The following is a 19,094-nucleotide window of genomic DNA, read 5'->3' as shown; positions in this document are numbered from 1 at the left end:
AAATTCAATAAACGCATGAAATTTTTCCTTGCTCAAGGGGGGTCATGTTCTTATGATGATGACATAGAAGGCGACATCGAGGTTCCCTTGAGGTACCAACATCTACAGAAACATTGGGTACCCAAGGAACTTCCTCCAATAAACACTGATTTTTGTGTTAACGAAAGGATATATCGCATAGCACGATCATCATTACATGGTTTGGGCCTATTTTCTCTGGACGACATAAAGGTGTCTTACAACAAAGTTTTTGAATTGATGAAGTATGTTGGACCATGTTACGATTACAAAAGTTGGATGCATATTGTTCAATATAAAAAAAGTATGCGTAGGTATGCCCTCTCAAAAAATTATATACAATAGCAAGACAATAATCAAAGTAAAAGTGTGGCTATATACATTGATGGAAGGCCAAAAGCAACAGATAATATTGCGAGTTTTATAAATAGTACACGACCTGGGTCAACTATAAAGCAACCCAATTGCATATTTGAGGCATGTGAGGGAAATCGTGTATTCATTTGTGTGATAAAATCAATACGTGCAGGGTAAGAGCTTCTTATTGATTACAATTTGAACCACATAGATACAAATGAGGCTACTATCATGGGGGTGGTACATACTATTAAACCAACTTCTAATCAATGACTCCAACATACCATTTAGTTAATAAATTTTTGGCTAACATTTTTATACTTGATCTTTGACACAGGGGCACAATATGGAACAACTGCCTCGAGGGGATGCTGGCGATGTTCTTGGGTCATCTACACATGAGCAGGTAAAACTCATTGTAATTGTGCAAACTAGATAGAAGCAAAATGTTATTTTCTTCATTGTTTTGGAGTAATTTTGATAATACTAATACTATTGTTGTCACAAAGGGCCAGTGGTCAAAGGGAGGGAAAGGAACCTGTAGTCCCTCAGCAACCCCCCCCTCTGAGGAGGACCCTTTCTATATTGATTTAGCAAAGATTGATGACCCGATCGGTTCGATTAAAAAGTTGCTAAAGAAAATTGGCAGAGAAATTATATGTTTGGCAACCATAAAGCCTACTACTCAGGAAATAAAAGATAGGGGATCTGAATTGCACACCTCTGAAACCTTAAAAGTAAGTATTAATGAAATTTTTAATTATAACAAGAGTTGAATAATGGTTTTTATGTTATGCTCTTTTATGGCATTAATTAAAATATGGATGTGTTGTCTTTACAGAGTTTTTTATGTGATTTCGAGCTCCATTCCCATGATGAGGGTGTTGTAGGTGGTTCAAGTAGATTGCATGTTCCATTCCCCACTTGTGTTTTCCACTGAATATATATAGGAATGATCATAATCATTGACAATACATGCTCGAACAATCTTTTTTTTTAATGCTCTAACAATCTTGTCCATGCTAGTCCACGCGTTCTATATTTATGCATGCTCTAACAATTTTATTCTTCAACTTCAAATCAATTGAATCCTATGAAGCCGCCGCCTCCATCCAGGACAACCACAAATTTCTTTCTGACTACTGAATCGACAACACGTAGCTTACAGGCATCAACTGTTGCACCATCTACTGGTACACAAATCCCTCTTTTTCTCTCTTATGACAGCAACAAACAATTTTTTTTTGACAACTTTTTAACATCAATTATCATTTGTTCTTTTATACTTTGTGACAAAGACTTATGAAACTTATGAAACTTTTTGCAATAGGAGTTGCAACATCATTTCCTGGATGTTCCTATATTCCTAGTATGGGAATGGTGAAGGATGCCATATTGATCGTCAGCGACAATGAAGGCATTCCATTAAAAGTAGCCAAAGTTCCAGGTACTTTAAAGTTATTATTATTCTATAGTGATATAATAGTAATTTAGTTTTTGATCACTCTTAATTAACTAATGATCCCATGCTTTTTTTGTAGGGAATGATGTTTTTTGGAGAAAACTTGGTGATGAGTGTTTGCGAATATTCAGGACCACCCTGCGTACCTAGTGGAACATCATATCCTAACTAAAACTCCAAACCACTATTTTGATTTCATATCATTGCTAGAATAGTTTTCCTTTTCATCCATTTCTTGAACTATATTAAAGGTAGCTTCACTTTCATTTATGAGTCTAACATGTTTTTTTTTACTTAAAAGGTGGAATAACCAAGACAAACTATTGAAGGATGATCTTATAGAGAGCATGAACCAACTATTTGGACCTCCTGCATTCGAGAGAAACAAGCTCTTTGAAAAAGATGGTTTATGTTTGAAGTATATTAGGGACCAGTATAGAAAAAATTTACGAGATAACCCCAGGTACGAGTGTCTGCCCTATGTTCCTGAGGTTGAGTGGCAGGCTCTAATTTTGGATGGAAAGTATAAAGCTGACAAGAGAAATAATATTACACTAGTAGAGAGTACAACAAGGTATGTGATACTGTTGAGAATGTAATTATGTACTAATTAACCTCTATATTTATACTATCTAACATATTTCAAACTTTTCATAGATTGCATGACACATCAAAAGCAACAAAGGCAAGACTAGAAAAGCACAAGACACACAAGCTCGGCTCTGGTGGTTTTTTGAAACTTCAAGAACGAGTTGTAAGTATTAGTAAATGAAAAATTGTATCAAATTTTTTATATAATGTGATGGGAAATGTTAGGATAGACTAGCTTGTCTATGCTCCTGATCCTCAACTTGGATCTCAGTGTTCTTCCACACCAATATATGATGTAGAGTAACACGCTTTGGAAGCACCAACAAACTCCTAGCACCTTGGAACAACTAAGAAATTTAAGTTATCACCCCAATCCTCTATTCTCACAAGAAAATTCAAGGCTCGATTCACCTTCAAACAAGGAACTAATCTGCTGTTACAACTGCTCCTTTAATTCATGGACCCAACTCATCACATAAGGTTGCATACTAGTTACTTCTTCCTTGTACCATTCAAGGCCTCATACACCCAACCTTGACACCAAGTGTTTTGGACAAATCCAACCCTCTAACATAAATGGAAACCAAAAAAAACATCAACACAACCCAAAACAAATCAGGTCTAAGGAAAACTTGTTGTTACCAGCCACAGGGTAGATTGAAACACTTGACCTTTATTCTACACACCCAACCAAGAGTGCAATTGGATCCTCTAGGACTCCAAAACACCAAAGACAGTTTATAACAACTCCAATATGACCAAAATAAGGTGTAACAAGGGTTGGAAACCCTACTGACTATTTACCATTTCCTTTTGATATTTTAACTACCCTCCATTGGTTGATGAAACAATGCAAGTAAAATTCACCATACCACAAAAAAATGCAGGGCTCAGAGTTCAAGAGATGCCTCACAGAAGAGGATAAGAGAATTGGCTTCCAACAAGGCTATAGAGTCGTTGCTAAATGGCTAAAAGCTGAAATCAGTGTGGAAGGTTCTAATAATGATGCATCTAAGCCATAGGTAAATAAGCTAAATGAAATTTATTTCAAATTGAATACTTACCAATTAGTCTATTTGATGTTAAGTTCCAATATAAAGTGAGTATATCTATTTTAAGAAAGCAATGATAACAATGCGTAGGATGTTGGAATGCAGCCTGACAATCCTTCTACACAATCTGTGGATGCTGAAGGTTCGCATGATGTGCATCCCAATGGTGGAGGTATACATTTGCTATTAAATTTTTTATATGTAATTGCAATTGGTGTTTGGATTAACATAACATTTTTTTATAGCAGCTGTAGAGGATCGAGGGGTCGATGTTCATGAGCATGTTGATGTTGAGTCTAGACAAAATGATGTGGTCAGATCAGGTAAAGAGCACCACAGTTATGTTATTTAAAATAATTAAATACTTGTAACAATTATAATAAATTATTTTAAATTTAACTCTTTTATTTGTTATTGCAAAGGACCCCCCTTTGCAACAGCATAGGAATTTGAGATCATCAAGAACAGAGAACAGAACAAATGATGAGGGGGGAATTGATAATGACACTGATGCTCCTCTTAGAGCTTACATAGAAAAAATAAATAGAAAGAAAAAAAAGAAATGATTGTCATCTACATACCTTAATTGATAATGACTAAATTTTATGTCTCAATGAATTTAATTATGTGCTAATGAATGTTCATGAATTATGTGTTAATGCAGAATATTGATGAATGTTGCATGTTAACAAATCTAATGTGTTAATGAATGTTATCATGTGATATTGATTGAATGTTATCATGTGATATTGATTGAATGTTACATTTTATTAATGGTTGAAAGAATGAATGAATGTTAGATGTTAACGGGGAATGCATAGTGATGTTAGGGGGAGGGGGGTGGGGCCAAATGAGCTTCCACCTTCACGTGGTTGGCCCTGTTTAGTAGAGAATATTAAACTATTCTCGAAACAAAGTGAAGCTCAATAAGATACTAACAATGATAGGGGTCCTGATGTGAAAAACATTTTGGCTCTGCCAATTTACAATATTCTTCAAGGTATGGGAGTTCTAGTTTTTCTTGATTCAAGAGAGATGGACTTGGAAGACTTGTTTCCTTCTACCCTTCAGAACGCTATTAGCTCTGCTTCAGTTCAAATTTCCATATTCTCCAAAGGTTATGCAAATTCTCCTTGGTGTTTGGCTAAGCTTTCTCTCATGTCACAAACTAAGTCTTTGATTATACTAGTGTTTTATGATGTTGCTCCTGCTGATCTCCATCACATCCAAAATGGAGTCTATGCAAATGCATTTTCTGAATATGAAAAGAAGGGTAGGTACCTAGAAAAGCTTCAAGAGTGGAAGGAAGCCCTTCACTTTGTCTCATTCATCACTGGATATGAATTCAACACACACTATCAGTAAGACTCTGTTTGTGTATTTTCCATGAAGAAGTGTTTCTTACTTGATTTTAAACTCAGAGCATAAAATTTTGGCTTGTGTAGCATACTTTAGGTTTCAAGTTGTTTAAATGGCTCACCAAAATATTTATTTATAGAGGGGCTTTACTGGGTAAGTTAGATTTTATTGGATAAGCTATTGTAATTTCAGATGAACCATCTAAATAAATCATATCTTGAATGTTATGTGTAAGTTTGTTTCAATCAGTTTAAATGATTCATCTAAAATTGTACTTTTAAATAAGGACTATTATAATTCTAAATGACCAATCTAGACAAATCATAACTTTGAACATAGGATTTTAGCTTACAGAACATATCTAAATCAAAATTTAATATATGCAATTTGCAATTCTAAATGAACAATTTAATCAAATAAAAAATTTGAACATAAGATTTTAGCTTGCAGAACGTACCTAAATAAAACTTAGAATGTGGAATTTCAGCTTACAAGAGCATAACATCTTTCTAATCAAAATTCTTGTAATTTCTTAGTAATAAGGAGCTGTTGCTTAAGAATATAGTGTCCATTGTGCTAAAAGAGCTACAAAAGGAAAGATCTTTTGATGTAGCAAAACATCCTGTGGGGTTAGATGAAATTGTAGAAGATTTTGAACAACATTGTAGACAGGAGGAGGAGAATAGAGTTAAGATAATTGGTATCTTTGGAATGGGTGGATTTGGGAGCAAAGAGAAGTGTATGGCCATGAGAATATGGGAGGCTTCTGGTTGGTGAGAGATGCTTCATTCTTCTCAATGTATACATTGTTATACTAGATGTCACATGCAGGCCTATTTGACAATCTATATTATGTGGCTTACAATTGAAGTTGTACTGCCTCCTATGGTTTTTTCACATTTATTTATTATTATTCTTAGAGAGAGCTCCATATGTAATACTTTTAATAGTTGCGTTGCATAGCGTACTTTATTCTGTTGTTGTCTGGCTTTTGTCTTTCACCAGTATGAGTATATTTATCTATATTGTTTAATCGAAGTTCTTATTCTTACAATCAACCATTACATTTCTTTAAGTTTTAACTGTAAATAGCCAAAAAATGTTTGCATTTTTTTGCTTTCAATTGATCTATAATTAGCTAATCATTTAATATTTTACATTCCTCTTTCAAAAAGTACTTGATCCACCTCCTCAAGAAACTATTGAAGATGCTACAAATATGTTGGTTTCAATAGGTCCTCTTAAGGTATTGTCTAATCACAAGCAAAAGGTTGAACCAACACTATATGGTCATTTGCTTGGAAATCTACCACTTTCCTTGGAGGCTTCAATGCTTGTCATTAAGTTTGGCCAATGTGGGTCTCTTAGAGAAGGTGTTGTAATTGGTTCTTTGATGGATTCATGACCAATGCCTATAGTGCAACCATTTGGCGAGCAATCATTGGTATGGTTATTTATAGACCAGAATACATATTGTGCTACAATTTTTTAAAAATATCTTTAAGTTTGAATGTTCTTGTCCCAACACTGTCTCTCATTTATCAGTTTAATAGCTATGTGGAGAGCTATTACAAGGAAAAACATGGACCTTCTGGTACCACACAAAATGAAACCACATTAACAACAAATCTCTGTGCAGTTCAGTTTTGGCAGCGCATTTCCAAAGTGATTATGGTTATATTTTTACTTTCCTATTATGTTTAATGGAATCTTTGTGCACTATTAAACTAAGATGAAAAAGAAAACACATAAATTAAGTAGATTTTTCTTTATATGTATTGCTGAATGGAAACCATAGGATGACACAATCAGATCTTCTATTTCAGTTTTTTTCATAAGCTAATGGAATTATGTAAGAAATGTTGCTTTTTGAGATAAAATAGAATACCATTATTTTAACTTTCACGCCATAAATAAAAATGAAATGGAAATTTCAAAGATAGAAATTTGTTTATTCATTCCTCGAAACCATGTGGATACTACTTATTAACAATAAAATAATTAGTAGTTTTCTTTGTTTCATTGTCATTGCTTGTATCATCATCTGAGCTACCAATGTGGAAATACACCTTCCTTGATTTCTTGGTGTCATTGTATACAACATCATTTTCAGACTCAGAACTAGATGATGCATCCCTTTTCAGTTTACGTCCGTCTCTAGTTCACTTTTCACGTAATCGTTGTTTCAAAATAAGCTTATCCTCCTTGTCTTGGTGTTTCATCTCTTCCTTAAGTTTACGGTATCGCTCTTCAACTACAATGATGAAGACACACATTAATTAACAGGTAATAAAACAACTGTTTGAGTGAAACTTGTACTACATAGTTTCACAAATTCAAACATATAAGGAGCTACCAGATAGACCAATAAAACAAACTTATATGGTAAAAAGGTATAAAGAACCAGCGATTCCAAAGGATAACCCAATATGGCATTATAATAGCATTGAATGTAGTGCGGCAGTAGTATATGGGTTACAAATTATTGTTGCAGGGAGGTAGATTTTGTTAACAGAAGAGATGGCTGCAAATAGGGAAGCCTTTGATAAAGAAATATTGAGCTGCAAATAACCTTATCAACTTGATAATAAAACCAATAGAAAATCACATAAGTAATTGTCTTCGGTAATACAAGACAACTGTCTCTGTCTTGGATAATATGATAGCAATTATCTTTGCTAATATAATACAAGACCAACTGTCAAAAAAAGTAATTGCACCATTAATATTAAATCTCCATCTTGAAATGTTCGGTATGTCTAAGATGCAGCACTTGGTTCAATCTGTATATAAGAATGGATTGGCAAGTCTAAAGAAAACCATGTGGTAGAGATTTATCTAAAGAAAACCATGGTGGCAGAGATTTATTAAAGAAGGATTTCTTTGAGTAAGAGCAGTGACAGTCTCATGTATGGGCTGCATATTTATTTAATCACGAACACTGTATAACAGGGCACTCATGAATAATTTCTTATATCTATCCAAGACTTAGTCCTAGAAGTTGCATGACTAAAATGGGAACATATCGTATGTTACGTGAGAAACATCCTTAAATCCACCTTAGGATATGTTGTTGCCTAGGATCCAACCATAAGATAGAACAATTGCCATGATAAAGGTAAGAAATAATACATTGACACACACAATTCATATTCTTACCACTAATTTCATGTTTGATTCATCTGCATCACAAAAATAGAGTAATTAAAGATTGAATTTTAGCATAAACAACAATATAGATTAGTATAAAGACAAATTAATGTACTAGAATTAAACTTTCTTTCATGAAGTTATCAACATTAAACATGATAGTGTGTGCAGTGCTATGGTTGCTCTCTTTATGCTTCTGTGGTTTCATGGCATGAATAGCTAAATGCTAGTTCAATGTTTAATTTACTCTATTGTTATTACTAAAAACATGTAATTCAATTAGACATCATAGCATGAAGAAATCATATATGAATTGATGTCTTTTAAGGAAGGGTGGGATTTAAATAAAGCCCCATGGGAAAGGACGTGCCTCTTCCCCAACCAAGAGGAAGTATAAATGTGTTGGAAATATCCACCTCTATTGGCATCAAAGGAAGTTATCAGCAGACCATGGCAGGGAGTAGGTCTGAGGAAGATCGCTGAAAGGTAAGACTAATTCTAAGATTTCTAAGCACAGGATCTTCATATTGTTGTTTAAAAATTTGAACACAAGTTATTCAAATTGCTATTTATATGTAGTGCTACACATAAATGTATCTAGTGTGTAAATTATTTCACTTGATCTGATATCAATCTAGATAAAATGTATAAATATTAAAGTGTGTTTGTGTACTAATCAAATGGAGTACACACATGCACGTCTGGAAGATATAGACATAAAGACACAGAGGGCTTTGTGTTAGATATTCATGCTATACAATAAGACCATAATTCACATACTGTAATTAGATCTATGTTAATATATTCAATATTTGTGATCTATACTTGTATGATGTGAAAGTATGTTTATCAATCCAATCACAATAATCATGGGGTGGGAGGAAAGGGCAATAAGGGAGAACGGTGGAGCTTCACTAGGTACACCACTTCATTAAAATATGAGGCCAAGAGGAACAAGAGGTTCCACTCCTGGACCTAGGGTTGAGTTAGGGCACCCTATTGTAGTCTTTCCCTAACCTATAAGGTAGGGTTTATGCAATAGCTAAAGGAACTTAGCCATGGTGGAGGGACTAAGATAGAATGATGAAGGAGAATGGCATAATGATTCCGCTAGGTACACCAACCTAGTTAGGCATGGGGCCAAGGGAGAGAGTATCCGCCCTGAGGCCTAGGGCTATGACAAAAAGGGCACCTCATCATATCTTCTTATTCATCACTCACTATAGTTATGGCCCATAAAAGTTTATATGCTACAAATATTTTCTTACCATATGTCTGAGTATATAATACATCTGCATATATTTTTATTTATACATGATTTATTAACAATTTAATTAAGCTTTATATACATTTATACTTATTTCATGGCTGCAATATTTATATTCAACCATAATGAAAGGGATTTCCTACTTGGTAAGATAAGTTTCTAACCCTAGTTTTTGCAATGGTGTTGTGGAATCTGAACTTGTTTGTGTTTTAGAAGAGACAGTACAGTTGGTCACATTAAATGATTCTCTCCATCCTCTTTGTTGTCACCGCTTGTATAGCTCACTTGAGATCCCTTTGAGGACATTCGTTTCCATCGTCTGTGAACTTAAATTCCATACTTCAATATTTCTTTGAATACTCCCCTAAAGAATGCAATCATTATAATGTTTAGTTGCTTGATAGTTTTGGTGCATGGAATGACTAGCATTTAAACCTTCAAATTCTTCTATCTTCAAGCTTTTCTTCCTCACCAAACCTTTTATAGTGTCATAAATTGTATACCCTTCACAACTTTACACTCTATTTGGCACCTACTTTAGTTTTCTTTCCTTTATAGATCATTTTAAACCCACTTACCATCTATGTTACCCTATAATTTAATTGTTAAACATGCAACTTCATCATCATCAAATGTTAATTCTGAGCCTAAGTCTTCTGTTTTAGACCCTGACACATCATGACCCATTTTTTTGGTTCATTTCCCTCCAAAAGGGGCCCAAATTACTAGATTTGTGAGTACCAACCTCCACCATTCGTGATTTTTGAATATTGAGTAGCAACCTATAAGAATTCTTCATTTAAGTATGGACTCATGTTTGACATGCTATTGCATTAACACTTGCAGGACTTCCATAAAGAGCATTACATCCACAACTTTAGGTGAAACTCCATGGGAGGGTTTCATATCTATGGTATAATCATTTCATTTCAGTATTTCATTATTGCTTTGTTGCTATCCTCCCTAAGACACATATTTTCATCATAATAGCTAGCGTGGAGGTGGGAACACCAACATTGGATTTGACTTGGGCAAGCCCGCATGCAACATGACTATCTTTCCCCCTTTTTTTGTGAGTGCAGGTATAGATCCGACAGCAAAGATGATACAAAAGCACAAAGAAGATTGTTACAATTTGCAACAGACTTTGAACAAGCCAAAAAGCTTGAACTAATTTACTCAGAATCCCCATCCTGCTATTCTGGGTTAAAATTTTGAGGGACATCATTGCAAGCCTCTTACAGTAATACAACTCATCTATGTCAGTTTCAGATACCTTCAAACTAGGGCACCCAACACCTATGTCCAACACTTTCCACTCCATTTTTGAGATCTAGGTTCCTCTTTGCACAGCTATCCCAAATCTAGCCTAAAATTATGTTTTCCTTTTCATAGTTTGTTGTTGTCCAACACTTCACATTTCATTTTTTGAGATCTAGGTTCCTCTCTGTATAGCTATCCCAAATCTAGTTTAAAAATAGTTTATTGTTATTTATCATGTTATTAACATTAGCCCTAGATCTCATATGCACACACTTCACAATCTCAATTCCATTGCAAGAAAGGAATAGAATCCCAGCATTCAGCTCTCCTATCAGGACTATAGCTATTTGTGTTCCAATACTATGCTAAGGAAAATTTAAGATGTTAGTTTGCATCCATATCCATGATCTCATTTCCATATCACCTTCACCAATAAAGTTTTGGGTTGCCCTACCATTAATAAAAATAGTCATCCTCCCCCTTGCTAGCACTCCACAAATGTCAAACCCTTGAAGGGAAGATATTTAGGGGCACCTAAGAGATTAGCAAGCGTACTTCCTTGTGACTTCATGTTCTTATGCCTTCAGCAATATGACTGACAAACATTTCAAATACCACAACTTCATCCTCTGAGTCCAAGTCTTTATCTAACACCACTTCAATGTAATGTATATGTCATTCACCCAAGCATCTATGGTCCAAGAGTCCATGGCTCTTTACAAAGGAAACATAACTTCTTTCTCCTAAGCTCATTTGTTCAAACTTCAATTTTGCTTGGTTCTAGAGGTAATGCATTAGGTTGAGAAGATTTTTGATGCATACCAGTGGTGCATTCTTAGCATAAATTTTCTTTTTAGTTTCGATATCAATTTTTGGGCCATGTCTAGAAGACAATTATATGCAGTAGTTGTATGTATTCAACAATCCCAAGTTAGTCTGTATGCTAAGCAGGATTCATATCAATTCCATAAGTTTCAAGTATTCAAAGGCAAATGTTTATCTATGTTCACTAAAAAAGTTAAAGCATGAGAGAATATCTATGTTTGATCCAATGAAATGTGGGCAAATGTAAATTAACCAAAATCTATGCAGTTGACTGCTAAAAAATCATACCAAATCAAAAAATCAAATTGGTATGATGCACTCTACAACTTGCCAAACTTCACTTATCCAAAATGATATCTGTAATATCTTAAATGATATGTTGATAAAATTAAAAATCATACCTATGATCTGGTTTTCGTGAACACCACCAGCTTGCCTATTTGCAAATGCTGCCAATGGGGCCATTGGATTCCCTTTTTCATCAAAGACAACACGCTAGCCAATTGGTTTATTGACATTGATCTTGAGTTTCTTTTACTTTGAGACCCTTGTTGCCAGACTGTAAAATATTTAAGCACATTTGTAAGTGTCAAAGTACAAACAAAAATTGCAATTGCAATTCCTTGACCTAACCTATATCCATTTTGCATACCTCATAGCCTTGGTGTCTCCATCTTCAACTAGTCTATTTTGGGTCAAGAATAGATTATCCCCTTTATCCTCATTTTTGGTCATCAATTCATCATACTCCACAGATGCAGTATCAGCATCCTTATCCCTAACCAACTTGGAATGACTTTTTTTTATTTTTGGGTTTCCACTAGCTACCTTTAGTAAGACCTCTTCATCGCCATCATCTACACTACCATAATCATTGCCAATTCCCTCTCCCTCTTCAATCTCTTTTTCAGGTTCACCCCCCATGTTTTCTGGTTTCTTTCCACCTCTTTTTAAGAAATGGATTCGAGGAGCAGTTGGGAGACCTAAAGAGACAGAGAAGTCCTCTATGGGTAATTTAGAGACATCAAAAATTTCCTTATCAAAACGCAAATGGATGGACCATAAATATGTCACAAATGCCCATTGTGCCATGTATTTCAAGATTTGGATCTTTCGATAGAATTCCTGCTAGTGGACCTAATATAGACTGCAGCTTGCTTTCATTTGCCTGCATGGTCACCCAAAATAGATAAACAACACATTTTCTTCAATATGATGTATAACATTGAAAATCTTATGTAGACATTTGGAACATGAAGTCTAACCATGAATTCTATGGGAAACTACTTTCAGCTTTCCACCATAAACAATGTACCTTAATCACTTTAATTGGTATTTTAGCTACTTGGAGCTGGTTCAGCATTTTCAATTCTGAAGGCATCAGGAATGCAACAGAACGACCTGCAGCTGTGAAACGAGCTATACGACCAACACGATGAATATAAGATGGTACATCTTCTGGGAAATCCCCCTTAAATTTACAAATAAAAAACAAAAATTAGTGCCATAGAATGCAGCATACAGTAGGATTATAATATCATTCGAGCATTTCACTTCAGCACAAATAAATGGCAGAAAGGCATTTACGCCTCTACCTTAAACTTACTTGAACAACCCAATCAATAGATGGAAAGTCCAAGCCTCTTGAAGCAATATCAATTGCAAAAAGAACGAAATGTTGTTCCTCTGTATACTTGTAGAGTACTAGTAATCTTTGAGTTTGTTTCATGCGCCCATGAAGGCATTTTATTGGAACACCAGGACGTAACTTCTTAAAAGCTTCATGAACAAACTTAACCTGTACCAAATATCAAATTATTGGAATAAAATCACCTCATTTATTGTTACCTATATTAAGCTATCATACTCTATCCCAAACAAATATTTAGGTAACCAAATATCACAAAAGTGGTGCAAGAAAGAGTTATCGAATCCAACCTGCTTGCAACTTGAAAGGAATACCAGTATCTTTGAATTGAGATGGCTCTTAATGAAACTCCATAGCATATCAAGTTTTTGTGAGAGAGGAACAATAATTGCAGTTTGTTGTAGGTGTGCTGGAGTAGCTACTATAGACTCAGCGTGGACAGCTATATACTCGGGATCTTTTAAGCTAAGCCTTGCTAGATCCTGCATTGGTTGTGTCTGAGTTGCAGAGAACAACATAGTTTAACGTTTTCTTGGTAGTTGTGATAGGATTGCATTCAATGATTTTGAGAATCCCAAATCCAAAATGCGATCTGCCTCATTAAGCACCAACACCTATTGTTAACCACAAACACTATAGTGTATATCAAAATAGACTCATCGTAAAGATAAAGAGATGTTAGTTAAGAGTTTTAAATTACAACATTTTCTTGTATGCAACTTTAATTAGAAAGTAGGTTGTGTAACTCCTAAATTCAACAAATTATCATGCAACTTGGTCATTACACGCATACAGTGAGCCTTCACATCTTTGCTGCACAAGTACAGCCCTACCTAGAATTACATATACAATATTTTTAGTTATTTAAATTTCATCCCCATCATAGTAATATAATAACTTGCAAATCAAATATTTTTTTTTATCCTTTATCATTTGCAAAGTTGTCATAAATAGTCTAAAGAGAACTTTTGAATTGTAACCTGGAGTTGTGAACAGTCAAAGAGGGGAGTCTCATCCATGTGCTAAAGCAACCGCTCTGGTGTGTAGACCAAGGTGTTGAGGGCATTCACCCTTTCTTTTTCCATGTCTACATCTTTTCGCCCACCAATTAAAAGGCCTCCACTTATAGTATGGTGCTTTCCCACTTTCCGTAGCACCTCAAAGATCTGAAGTACTAGCTCTTTTGTTGGTGAGATAATAATAGCACCGACACCATCAACAAGAGACCACCTTAATTGGTAAAGTTTTTCAATCACCTGAAACAAAGGTGAGCATCATAATTATGGAAAAGAAAGCACCAAATTTATCTAATAAAACATAAAACTAAACCATGATATGCAGTGAGACATTGTCAAATTCAGAAGAGCCACATCCATGTGTAATCCACACTTTTCAAGCATATAAGTTGTTTGATACATGCTTGAAATACCTTTTAGCAACAAAACATAATTTTTGACACTTCAGTTATTTTCATTATTATATACAGGTGTGAAGCCTGGTTTTCATTATGATAAACAGGTGTGAAGCCTGGGTTTGCAGCATCTTCTATAAGACTTGGAACAAAATTGAGTAAATTCAAAAGCATACTACAACCTACAACATCAAACTAAATTGTAATATTTCACAAGCGGATCATACTTTTGCGATGTCTAAACCCATGATTAGACACATTGACTATAAACCTTGTTAACATTCTTGTACCCATACCAAAATCTTGGTATTAAATCATGTCTCAAGCTGAAGTGGTGTTATTTGCGTACCTAGTGAGCAACCTTTTGAAATAAACTTTAAAATATTTACCTATGTTCATAAACTAACCAAAATATAGGAGTCAATGGGCAATTTAATCAAATTCCTCAACCTTGCCATTAAACTGTGTAAATGAAAAAAAAAACTAATTATAAACGGTTTACAATTTCTGTCATGCCCAAAAGTTTACTCAAGGACATGACAAAACACAAATTGTTGAATAAATATAATTCTATTAACCTAATACGCCATGCAAAGACCAGCGTGATGCATGATGCTTACATGCATCAAATGAATGATGATGTTGATGCCTCACCCATGAGTAGGAATATAAGAAAGTATTTATTTTTGGCTCATTAACTTTGTTGCAAATATCCTATTCGATAAAAATGGTTTGATGTTGGGGTTACAAATGCTAAATGACCATTTGTTGAACTAACTAAAGATAACCACTTGGTAACCCCTACATAGCTATACCTAGAATTTCACCTTTGGTGAATTTTTTATTTCCTTCCACTAAAAATGGTGAGAAGGTACATGGTTGATTAAATGCCATTACGACATCTACCACAAGCATTGCAACGGGGTCACTATGGTGACGACGCTAACTATCGTCGCCATGCTTGTGAGAAGGTACATGGTTGATTAAATGCCATTGCGACGTCCGCCACAAGCATTGCGACGGGGTCGCTATGGCGACAAAGCCAACTGTCGTCACAATGCTTATGAGAAGGTACATGGTTGATTAAATGCCATTGCAACGTCTGCCACAAGCATTGCGATGGGGTCGCTGTGGCGACGACGCCAACTGTCGTCGCCATGCTTGTTGCGGACGTCGCAATTGCGACGTCCGCCACAAGCATTGTGACGGGATTGTTGTGGCGGCGACGCAAACTACCATCGCATTGCATGTGGCAGACATCACCAATGTGACGCTCGTCACAAGCATTGCGACGACAACTAGCGTCACCGCCACAGTGACTGCGTCGCAATGCTTGTGGCAGACGTCACAATTGCAACGTCCGCCACATGCATTGCAACGGTAGTTGGCATCGTCACCACAATCGTCGCCATTGCGACACCCGTCACAAGTATTGCAACAGCAATTGGCGTCACCGCCACAGCAACCGCTTGTGGCAGACGTCGCAATTGTGACATCTGCCACATGCATTGCGACGGCAGTTGGCGTCATCGCCATAGCGACCCCATTGCAATGCTTGTGGTGAACGTCGCAATTGCGACGTCCAACACAAGCATTGCGATGGGGTTGATGTCACAATAAAGTGGTTGTATAGCGATGGATAGGTGTCGTAATTACGACGACATAGGATAGATGTCGTAATTTGCGACTAAAAAATAATGTCTATTACTGTCGCAGTGGCAACACATTGCTGTCGTAATTGCGACACATAGCCGTCGCAAATCGATGCCAAATGTATTAGTGGCATGCCCACTTCCGTCTCAAGGTGGATTAGTTAGGAGTATGATTACTAATTAGGACTCAGATAATAATAGTGATTTGATCATAACCCTATGTCCCTCAATATCTCAACACATACGAGCGGGTGCCTTAGATTTTCCACGGAGATTGTATGAGGTTTGGGACGGGTTGCATAACATGACTGTTTTGGGATTGGCTACTGCTCTGAATTTTGACAGGAGGACAGGATGACCATTTGTTTGGATTCTTGTGCACGAGGGTATTCAGGGGTGGATACTCTATTGTGACAATGTGATCTACTTCACTTCTACACCTTACAGTGGGGAGTATGTTTGTCCTGACGAGACACTACAAGTTTGGGGTCAATCAGTGCTCTGTATTTGGATTGCTTGGGATAGTGGAGGATTAGTGTTGTATTGCTTGTGGGCAAGCATCTTCAAGAGGGGAGGATTGTCATATCCCCTCTTTTAGCTCAGTCTAGCAAAGACGTGTGAGTAAGCTTATTATGGGGTCTTGTAGGTTGATAGGGTTGGAGAGAGACCCAGTATGGTTATTCAGTGTTGGGAACTTAATGTTCTGGCAGTTATTGATTAGTTGGGAGACGTTCCTTGTTTTTAGGAAGCAGTTCCTACTTTTTAGGAGGTATGATCTTGCCCAAGGTTGGGTCTCCATAAGATTACTCTTTGGGTTCAGTTTCAGAGGGATAGGGCTTGTTTCCTAAATTTTAGGAGCATCCCTAAATTTTAGGGATGAGACTGCCAGTGGATCCTTGATTTCCGACTTTAGTCATAGACAGGTGATAGTATGATTTTATGGTTTGTGATGTCAGTTGGGCATTTTGTGGCTATTTGGGTTATATTTTTAATATTTCTTAAGTTAGTGTTTAATAATTAAATAAGGCTAAGTTATTAGCCATTTTGGAGTAATAAGGGGTTTTTGGCCTCATCTGGATGCGCATCCTATGGTGTAATAGCTTGTTGGAAAGGTCTCAAAATTCTCTAAATCTTTCTCTTTGGTCTCAAGGCAATTTAGTGAACAGATTTCTGTCTATGAGGAAAAAGGTCATTTTCTAGTAACATGGCCACTTTAAAATAAAAAATTATAACACTTTCACTACCCAACACCACTTGGAGACACCTAGGCTTCGATTTGCAATTGAGAGGAGTTATAAGGAGATAGAAGCTTCTTTCTAAGATCATATTTTTCATATTTGACAACTTGTTTATGAATTTGTTCTAAATGGGTGATTTCTAGTATGGGACACAAACCCTAGGTTAGTGATTGGCTGGGATGTAGCCCTCAGTTATCTTTGGCACCAAATTTCTTAGGCATTGTACGTGGTGATTAAGGATAGAGGCATCAATTCTCATTGGGGTTTCAGCATGGCATATCATCTTTCTAGTTGGGGCGTGGTTCATTGCAGCCTGTGGGACGCCATTTGCAGTAGATACACCACGTGGTGTATAGAGTACTGCTTGTATTCTCCTCCATATGTATGTTGGATTTGAGAACAATCTTCAACTTCCAGTTTGAAATCAAATTTGTATGTGAGCTTTGGGAAATGCATTGGATTTATTGTTTGGCTCTATAATTTAGACAAATCTACTTGGTACAGTTTGCAATAATTCTGATTTTTACTGAATACTTATTTATTTCAATGTTTCATGGTTATTGTTCCCTATTCTTTTCTATGTTATAAAGCCATTAAAAACAAACAAAACATTTCTGCACTTCTGTCTAGTTCTGCAAGAAAACATAAATAAATAGGAAAACATATTTAAAAATATAAAATTACAACAGATCAGCAAAAAAATCCATTAGAGATCTTTCATATCTGCATTATATGAATCAACTATCATTTATTCTTTGCTGAGGATAAATGTGCCATCAATATTGTATATATATCAAATATGAGCTATGTATCAATCAATAATGCACCTGCAACAAGTAGTTAGTGTTTGGGTCATCAAGGACAACATGATTATGAGTAACAGTTTAACCATAGTAGATTTCCGTAATCTTTCCATAGAGAAATTAGATTTCCAACATTTGAAAATAAAATGTACAATCAGCAAATAGTGCCTCTCCACGCAGTTTGGAATTTGAGGAACATCAAATAGCTTATTTTACTAGAATGTTGCAACCTTAACTAGTTCTGTGGAAAACAAAATATCAAGAATATGCTTACTTCAATGTTCCAATCTTCGTGCCATTTTCATATCCTTTTGAATCGTTAGGCACAGCGCAAACTATTGTCAAGCAAAGAATTTGGATGTTTGAATGAAAATGGCTCTTTTGTTTGCAGAATACCATCACTGTCATGTTCACATGCCAAAAGATTTCAACACATGTTGCTCCTACACTTTCCATGCCTCTGAAACTATCTGATAATCACTCTACAGGCAACTCATCTCATTATCTTACTTGTGTCGCTCTAATCGACCTTCTTTATATGTCACTTGGTCCAAGATTCCTGGTAAGTAACAAAGAATTGGGAAACAATAACCATTCCCACATGTGTTGTATATCACCTTCCAACCATGGAAAACATGCAGAGTCTAGGGGCCATCATACCTTCAGTTAGCACAAGATTCAATATCTTTAAATCCCATACCTTAACGATAAATAACATTCCAGAGCCCCGCTTAAACTTCAATTTCTATCCTCTTCTTTGCCCAAATTAAGACTTTTAACATCACCATTTCTAACTCATCGCAGCTATAAATCATCTATTCAAAATGCTCAAACACATTATCACTGCTCTGATAGCATTTTTCTGATTAATGAACAACAAAATATATAATGAGAATTGCAGTTGGAAAAACTGCCCGAACTGAATTAATGCAACTGCCCACATGCAAAAAATAAATGAAAGATTGACACAGTGCAAGGCAGGAGAATCTTGAAAGGAG

General features: G+C 35.8%; 1 pseudogene; it reads right to left on the bottom strand.

The window, feature by feature from the left end:
- Positions 1 to 6,818: 6,818 nt before the first annotated feature.
- Positions 6,819 to 15,939, bottom strand: LOC149562750 (DEAD-box ATP-dependent RNA helicase 32-like; annotated as a pseudogene).
- Positions 15,940 to 19,094: the final 3,155 nt, after the last annotated feature.

This window comes from Cupressus sempervirens, chromosome 4 (assembly GCF_028749045.1).
Source record: "Cupressus sempervirens isolate cs-2001-9-10 chromosome 4, ASM2874904v1, whole genome shotgun sequence".
NCBI classification, from domain to species: Eukaryota; Viridiplantae; Streptophyta; class Pinopsida; order Cupressales; family Cupressaceae; genus Cupressus; species Cupressus sempervirens.
Note: the sequence above shows the minus strand (reverse complement) of the source record. Positions and strands in the feature narration are given on the sequence as shown.